General features: G+C 49.1%; 1 pseudogene; it reads left to right on the top strand.

Annotated features, from left to right (window-relative positions):
* The first annotated feature begins 1,589 nt into the window (after positions 1 to 1,589).
* On the top strand, positions 1,590 to 8,751 carry LOC117213032 (annotated as a pseudogene).

The raw sequence follows: 8,751 nt of genomic DNA, 5'->3' as shown, positions 1-8,751 counted from the left end.
CTGCACGCCATGATTTTTCTGCTTTCGACGAGATTTACGAGTGGACTACGCGCGACGACAGCGATTCGCCCGATGTCCGGTGCGCGATCGACTCGATTCTACGCCCGATTCCGATTTCCAAACGATCAGAACGTCGGTGTTGGGTGCACGCGCGCACATTTTCGCCTTCTCCTACGAAACGTCATCGTTCGACGGGGATTAGATAGCGTCATCGTACGTAATCGGGTCGTGGTAGCGTTCCGTGCGATTCGCAGGTTGGATAGGGTGCGCGTTCGTCGATACGCGAGAATGTTATTCGAGGGGCGTTCCATTCTCCCTGGCTACGCGAGTGTACGTGATTTCGAAGTTCGAGTTTCATACTGCATGAGTTATCGTCGACGAAGGAACGTTGTTCGGTCGATTCGCTAAAAATTTTGAGGTATTAAGCGTACCGTGTTCATTTTCTTCTTAACGCTCTGTGCAAATGGGAAATTGTTTAATCGATTCGAGCGGTATTTTTGTTTCTTCGAATTTAACAAATAAACCTCGTAATCGTACGCTGTGCAAGGTACGAAGCGCAAGGTCTTCGTTTTGTTTCGTATAAAATACGGTTACTTTTCTTACGGAATAATTTGACCGTGACTCAGCTTGTTTATTTGTCGGAACGGATATAGCTGTATCGAATATCGCGATAATCGATCGCCTCGATTAAAACCACAACCCAGTCGATGAAAATGAAAATTGAATCGGAAATTATAAACGTTAGATAGCCTTGAGATCAGGCGCGTTATTCCGCGCCAAATATACCTTTCGCGTATTCGCTTGATTACCTACGGATAGAACTCGAAAAGAATTTTGTCGCGCCGCAGGAAAAACGAGCTTTCACCCGGTATCTCCTCGTGCTAACCACCGACGAGAGTTTCGCTGTCTATTGGCATCAGCAGATCAAAGCGGCACTTAAGGTTAATCGTGGAACGCTTTTTCGTGGCAATGGTGCCGGACGATGTTCGCCGATAACTCCGATGCCATTGAATCGAGCAAGGTCTGGTCTGGAGAGCTTGGATACTTGGCTTCGTGCCGGACTCCAAGCTCGATCCTTTCTTCCAGTTTAGGAACGCCGGCCATTAAGCGGTACGTGCGAGAGGAAACATACTTTAGACATTAACATCGCAGTCGTTCGACTACGCGCACTATTCTCCTAATGGCATGCTCGGTTTAAAAGACAATGTGCAGGCCTCATCCGAGCGAAACTTTATCAATGGCGTTCCTTTGAATAGGAAACTTCTTTCCGCAATCTCTCAACGCGTTCGTCATTCGCTTAATCGCTAAATTACGAGATTTATTTGATGGATGTCCTCGCGAAATCTAGGTTTCGCGATCGCTCAAGATTTAGTTTAGCGGCGGCTGTTCTTTGCGTTTAGGGGCGCACGTTTGTCCGAACAGCATCACGGGAGTCCCAAAGTCCTCGCGTTGTTGCAGTTCTACGTGCGTATTTATGGAGTTCCTTATCGTGATCGAAAGCTAGATTCGTTTACGTAAAATTATCGAACGTGATTAATTTTCTCTCATAGACGTTTAATATATCCTCGCGTCGTTTGGCGATACTCGAAATGCATGTAAAGCAGTTTATTTTAAGAGCTAAGGTAAGCCTCGAGCATCGAACGAATCGAAATTTAAATAACTTTATAATTAATTTCTCGATGTATGGTCGATACCGGTTGTTTGTTTGGTCTCTTCGTATCTTCTACTTCGTTAAGATCCGATATCTCGAACATCCTATGATCAAAGGACCTGTTGCTCCGATGAGACACTCCGCTAATCTTCTCCGATAGTAACAAATTCGAAATCTCCGAAAACTATAATTAAACGTGGTCGTCATTTACGATCGACAACTTCGGAAGCAGGAAAGATAAGAAACCTGTTTCGTCAAACCGAAACGATCTCCGGTGCCAGTTCCCGTTCGATTCTCGCATCGCGCGTCGTTCCGTTGATCTGGTCTGACGAAGGCGAAGGGAGCGATTCGGCAAGAATGTTAACGAATCGCGGAATCCCGGAGGCAGATGTATAACGGGGTGGTGTCGGTCGTTCGGAGAGTCACAGATGGGCGCTGCCCTGGCCATCGGTGCGGCGCGGCGCAGCGTTCGAACGTAGACGGGGCGCGCGGTCCGTGGTCTGCGAAGTCGAAGGGTCATCGAACTCGTGTTCGAATGTTCGGCGAGAGAGCACCGGCTGCACAGGAGTACCGGGAACCGAGAACAAAGTACCAGGTATCCATTCACCGTACGAACCATCGAGCGTCGTCCGGGGGCCCCCTTACCCGATAAGGGCGATCAGCCCCCACCTTCGCCGAGGCCACGTTGCAGCCCGTGAGCGTCTCGTCCCACAAACGAGCAGACGGAAATCGCCAACTGGACGTTCTGGCTAATGATGCTGGCCGCTCTCCGCTTACGAGCCGTGGCTACGTAGTACGTATACGCCACTGGCCACGTTCTTCCCTATCCCTGCTTATCCCTTACTTTGTTTGTCGATCCCTTGCGTCCTGTTCGAGTCAACGACCCGAGTATCGGCTACTTTTCGTCGTAGCGATGCACGTTGGCACTGACGAGCCTCTGCAGCGGTCTCGTTGACGTTGCATCGCAACTTGCCGTACGTTTGACCCTTTAGCTCTTAACCCTCTTCTAGCTGGACGCTAGCGTACGCGCTTATTAGGAATGCACAGGTATCCGTATGCATTTCGTTAGAAATCGTAAAGTATCAGAGTGTAACGAAAGAACCGCGCGCGTTAAATAGCTTCACGCTTAAAATAGAAGCGAAATAGTTATTCGTTCGTTAAACGGAACCAGCGCGAGGCATCCGCTACACAGGAATGTTACTCTAGAAAAGAAATTCTAATTCAAAGCATCTAATTACCGTTCGCGTCAAAGGACACGTTGACACCGTCGTGTAGAGAGAAATCGGCGTCGGCTGCGTGGGATGAGCGAAAGTGTATGCATTTGGCAAAAAGGTCAATCGAATCGAAACCTTGCAACCGCGAACAAGCTACAGCGAAGCCGAGGCTTGGTAAAAATCAAACATGCTGCTTGTTCTCAACCCTCTTTTCATAACTCGCACGCAAATGTCGCGAAGGGAAATCGCAAACAAGCGGCGTATCTAGCCGAACAGTGAACAGTACGAGCGAAGCGTATCGCGTGTTAACATACAAAACGTCGAGGCTCGTCTCGGATAGCAGGAGGGAAGCGGTTTTCGCTTGGAAAGGGAGCAAAGGGGAGCGAAGGAAGGAAATCAGAAGCTGGACGTCGCGGCTAATGATGCTGCACGGCCGTCCAAGTAGTACAGTAGTAGACTCTATTCTTTATTCGTACTTTATTTGCTTGTGCTCTCCCACGTGCAGCCGCGATTCACTCGCGTGTCGTGGACGTCGCCCGTTAGCTCTTCCGTCGTGTAGCTTTTTGCCGGCCGGCCGCGCGGCTAATTTATGTACTTATGAGAGAGCGAAGGGAGAGAAAGAGACGAAATACCGTCCGGCTGGGTTCTCGTGGTTGGCTAGCCGCTCGTTCGAATAACGACGGCCCGTTCGTCGCGTAATTTACGCGTTTTTGCCCGAGCGGAATGCGGTCCCGCCACACCGATAGACTGAATTTGTGGCTGTTTAAACGCAGCTCGCCTCCTCCCGTGACATAGTTCTTTCCACGGTCGAGAATCGACAGAGAAACTCGAATTCCCACGCAGCCACCGTGTTTCCAGTACTCGAGAATCCTATCGGCGGTCCCGACACCACCACCTGTGCAAAATAAAGTTATTATTTATGGGACACACGGCCGTTTAACGAGCCACGCGAATGTGTCCCAGTAATAGCGGTGCACGATATACATAATTAGCATAACCAGACGCCGGGAAACTTGGTTAGTTCGAAGGACGCGTAGCGAGCGTACCTGCGTGTCCGCCTCCGCGATAAACCCTCGTCCGGAGGATCGCGCGCCGCGTCCTAGCGCGATATGGATCATTATGCCAGATCCGGTGATAGCGCTCGCTCGTACTTCCAGCTACTTAACGGTGGACGAGTTTACGCGGAAAATCTGACCTCTGTCTGCCAGGTCGTCTTACGCACGCGCCATCTTTTTCGTTAAATCTCTCGGTTGACGTAACTGCCGGGACGAGTATCGCGCTTCTGCAACAGAAGTTTCGGACCTCCGCAAGGTCACCGAGTCGTCAGATCCGATCGTGCTGTAATTTTAAACGATCGAGCGATTAAATCTCAAGGCAATTAAACTTCGTAACCAACGGTAAATTCTTCGTTACCAGCTACGAATTATTCTATTTGTCCGATCGTATCCCAAAAGTAAGAAAAGCAAGAAAATTTTCGCGTTCTAATCGAGAAAAGGCTATCCTAAATCGTTCGATCGAAGCTGCGACTCTCGGACGTTCATCTATCATTAACGAAACGCGTCTGTGGGTAAAACCGAGCACCGCCTATCGTAGTTTTTCATCGTGGAATATCATCTTGCATGCCTTTCATTCGTCAAAGGCTCGGTAAATAACCGTGGCCGGTAATTGCCAGTGGTCAGGACGTTTGCTCGTGTTATCGTCTGTTATCGATTGATAACACGTCGCCCGCCAGTAAGTAACTGTAACTTGATGGATTGTGCTTCATGGATCACGCGGTTTGCAACGCGATCGACCCCGGGCGATCTTGGACAGGATGTTCCCATGCCGGCTGTCGTTTCACCTGTTCCTTTTCGCTCGTTCGCGAAGAAATCAGCGTTAAGTTACGTGCATGCTTGAATACGCGACCTACGGACGCCGTGAACTGGGATACGTGTCTGCTTTGTAAAATATTAATCACGCGTGAAAATGGGTTTCACGGAAAATGTATAATTCCTTCGTGTTCCTGCATCTTGATCGTACCTGCTACATCTTTTCAGGCTAACGGTTAACGGGTATTTGTTTGCGATTAAGTTATGCGAATCACGGGTAATAGAACTTTATAGGATGCAGGTAATGCTCGGTGCAGAAATTATAAAACGAATTAACAAAAACTTATATTACTAACGGCAAATTTACGAGCACGCACGCGTTTAATTTCCCACCGACCACGACCAAAGTATCGCGTCTCACTTTGCAACAGTATTCCATCAATCACACGCGCGAACGTACACGGTCTACGAGCCTTGTCCCGTTCCGCTGACGTCGAGTCTCAAAAATAGGTTTACAATGGTTTGATCGATTGCGACTTTTAGGCAGACACGTTATCTTATGGCATCTACTCGATCGGCTCGAGTGGATCGTTTTATGCAACAGAAATAGACGGTCGAGAAGGCCTATTATATCGTGACACGTTATGTATCATTCGAAGCGCTGCCCTGCCGTCAGAGGTCTGTTCAGGTCTCGTGGTAAAGAACGATGGGAAAACGTGTATGCTTGATACATGATCTTCCGATCGTGAATCCTCGATCCGTCGACAGGTTACTGGTCAGTAGTACGTCGTGCGGGATATCGACTGTGTCGAAGCTTGTCCGAGTAGTGTGATAAAAAAGCTTGTTAGCTTGCTCGTCCTTGTGGCTCAAATTGATTATACTTAGACGCGAACGCGTTTGGTATCTACGATACGCGTGTAGTTTTAAGACAGAAACCAAACGTGGAATACTTTCAATTTTTCTGATCTTTCGGTTTCTTATCTATGCTACGCTGTATATTTCTATCGTTACTCGCGAGTTCCGAACAATTCTCGTATTACGCCAATATCTTTAGAAGCTATCGAGAAATATAAATTTCACATCCTGCAACAAATCCACCTACCACGTACTACTGCATTACTCAGTGAAAAGACAATACCCATGGAGAGCCATCGACGAAAGTATTCGAGTATCCCTGTGGACGACTAAATTCTCTTATGGACAAGAGTTTCTGTATAAGAAAAGCGCAGCAGGCGGTCCGATTACAATAGCAGTTCCTGCTGGTGTCAAGTTGATTAGCCCGAGCCGTGAGTTTAAAGGCACGTGTCCTCTCCGGTGGTGACCGTTATGTGGACGTGACCTATGTCGTCGTCTATAGTAGAGCCTAGGATCAATGAGTGGTCGTTTCTTAGAAGTTAAGATTATGCCCATGGCTATGCACAATGTTCCACTCCTAACGGTCCGCCTGCGCACCAGTGACCTGAACACGAACCGCGCAAACTTCGCCCTGCCGCATTGTTCTTCGCCCAAGCCGACGAGACTGGCTACCTGTTTCCTTCTTTTAATTGTTCCCTAATAGACGTAATTTATCGACCGTTCTTTCGATAACGACGGATCGCAGCTCGCAGCGATCTGCGATCGTTCCCGGCAAATTACCCAAAGAATAGGACATTCCAACTTTCTTTTCGACCATGATTTATCAAGTTCCAACGTTGCGTAAACTTTTTGACGTTTCGATGGCTTTGTAATTGAAAGAACTTGCACGCCGTATAGTTCGATCCCCAGCAGAGAACGTCGTCCGTTTAGTAACGGAAAGAGAAGAAGCGAGAATGGAATTGGAAATGCTCTATATTTATGTCCACGTCGCGTCGTTCATCTTCCAAAGAGACCATAGTTTAAATCGAAGACGACATCTCGGACAAGCCGTTTTAATTCCAACGTGTCGCGGGATTAGAAAAGTCCCGAGACAACTTGATCCCCGCATTCCCTCGTGCGGGGATGTTTTCGTCGTTTCTCTTTCGTCTGCCATCCGTTCAATCTGACACGAGCGAAGACGCAGTACGACGAGAATCGCGTCGTCTTCGTCGCACGAATTCCTTGCTTGTCGCTCGTTCGTTTGATTTGGCCCGCTTGGTAAACGAACTTGGCCCGATCCGGCTTTCTTCCACGCCAAAGTGCTAGTTTCTGGCTTCTTAGATTCGCCGATTGAGATAAAACGATAAGTCGAAACGAAGCCTCGCGAGGCCTTCTTCGTCCACGAAGGACGGGGGCTATTCGGGGTGAATAATCGTATTTGGCGTGGCCAAATCGTCCTGGCCGACCGACAGTCTGTTAACAAGTTCCAGTTAATCCTCTCGTTCGAACGAAAATGCAAGGAATAAAATATCGTCCGAATATGTGAGTTTGGCTAATGCAACAAAGACGCTCCGATGCTGTAATCGATAGAGAAACGTTGTAAAACAGTCGCAAATGGACAAAGTCGTTGACATCTATTGCTATGGTTATCGAGACGCGTCTGTAAAATTCTGCTGTTCTCGTTGGATCCTGCAGGACCTGGAGCGTCATCCGCAGACAGAAGAACTCAATCTCGCCGCGTCCAACGGCGCTCGAATGATACACGAAGTTTTCCATCGAAGTAATTCCGTTCATTACATCCACGGTGCTCATCACGCGCTGATGATGATACCCTATCCGGTCGGCGCGAGGAGCACGAGAGATAGTTAGCCGCTTGTAACGACGACGGGGTGATAAATTTTCGCGTGTCGGCTAACAAGACCGCTCCGGAACAGGCCTCGAAAATTGCATAGCCTTTCTTAGAAATTCACCGCGGGTCCTTGCCGCGGTTTAGCCTATAGCCGGCCTGTACAGATCCAGACGAAACCCACGTAGGCGTCTAGGGACAACGTCCTGGCTTTCAGGGTGCGTTCACCCGCTCGGCCGCTCGGCCGCTCGCCAACCTTTCATCCGAAATCCTTGAAAGGGGGGCTGGAGGAGCAGCCGGTGACAAGGGTACAGGATCTCTCTGTGTGTAGATCGCGGGGATCATTGCGAGAAGAGGGCATCGCGCCCACGTTCGACAAACCGGACCTGTCCGATGCTCTTCTTTTCTACACGCGTCTGCCCATGATGGCCGCGTTTCTCATTCGACGCTCTGGCTACCTGCTCCTTTTCACCGGCCCCTCGGCCCGATTAATAGCGAAACGAGCCGTTGCCCACTTTTCATCTCGATAAACGATCGTTAGCTTGCCACGTATTGTATCCTCTGTGGCAATGTCGGATCTCTCCGCTTGGTCGAGGTCGAAGATCTTAATGGTAGACTCATCGGACAGCCAGGCTAATCCTGTCGTCGGTACCAAGCTTTTGCCAGGTCTTGGTCCAAGAGAAATTCCTTTTCGTGGGAGCGCGTGCACGCACGCCTCAGTACTCGTAGGTGAGCGAGGCGACTGGTCGCGTATATGGACATACAGGGCAAGGCGAGCGCGATGCGGCACGCGTTGGCATTCTGAATCGCGCCGCTGTTTTCCGGTCTGCGCCTCCGCCGGTTCCGTTAGCCACGTTGTGCGATTGTGCTAATGGGTCAAATTGCGTCTGTCATCTAACGAGCCGCGAGCACGTGGGTGGCGTGCCAGGTCTCCGGATTAAGACGCTAGTTCGTCGCGCATGGCGATCTCGTCTACGTTTTTTTTTTCGAATTAAGGAAAATTGCGAATCGCTTGGGTAGCTGAAGATTTTACACGATAACGAAGGTTTTGAGAGCGTCCAACGACCAAGGGGAAAAATTGTACGAGATGCGCATCTTCTTATTACCTACGAGTATTCAATTATTGGATCTTATTTTCGATCCAAGGTTGTCTCTCGAATAAACCATCCCCTGGCTATAGCCGCAACGACTATAGCGACTGAAACTTACTCAATTGCGGCAAATTTTTTGCGATTGTAGAACGGATCTGCGATTCTACGGTTCTGCTGACTCGAAAGGGAGAGAGACTGGGCTTCGTGCATCAAGATCGGATCGATTCTCAAGAACGAGAAAGTAATGGCCCATGAAAATTCACGAGCCACGCTGCACGGAGCGATAGGCTGCGTGGTAAGTGGCTAA

The sequence above is a fragment of the Bombus bifarius genome, unplaced genomic scaffold, assembly GCF_011952205.1.
Source record: "Bombus bifarius isolate JDL3187 unplaced genomic scaffold, Bbif_JDL3187 scf7180000008487, whole genome shotgun sequence".
Lineage (NCBI taxonomy): Eukaryota > Metazoa > Arthropoda > Insecta > Hymenoptera > Apidae > Bombus > Bombus bifarius.
The sequence above is the reverse complement of the archived record's forward strand: the minus strand, read 5'-3'. Positions and strand labels throughout refer to the sequence as shown.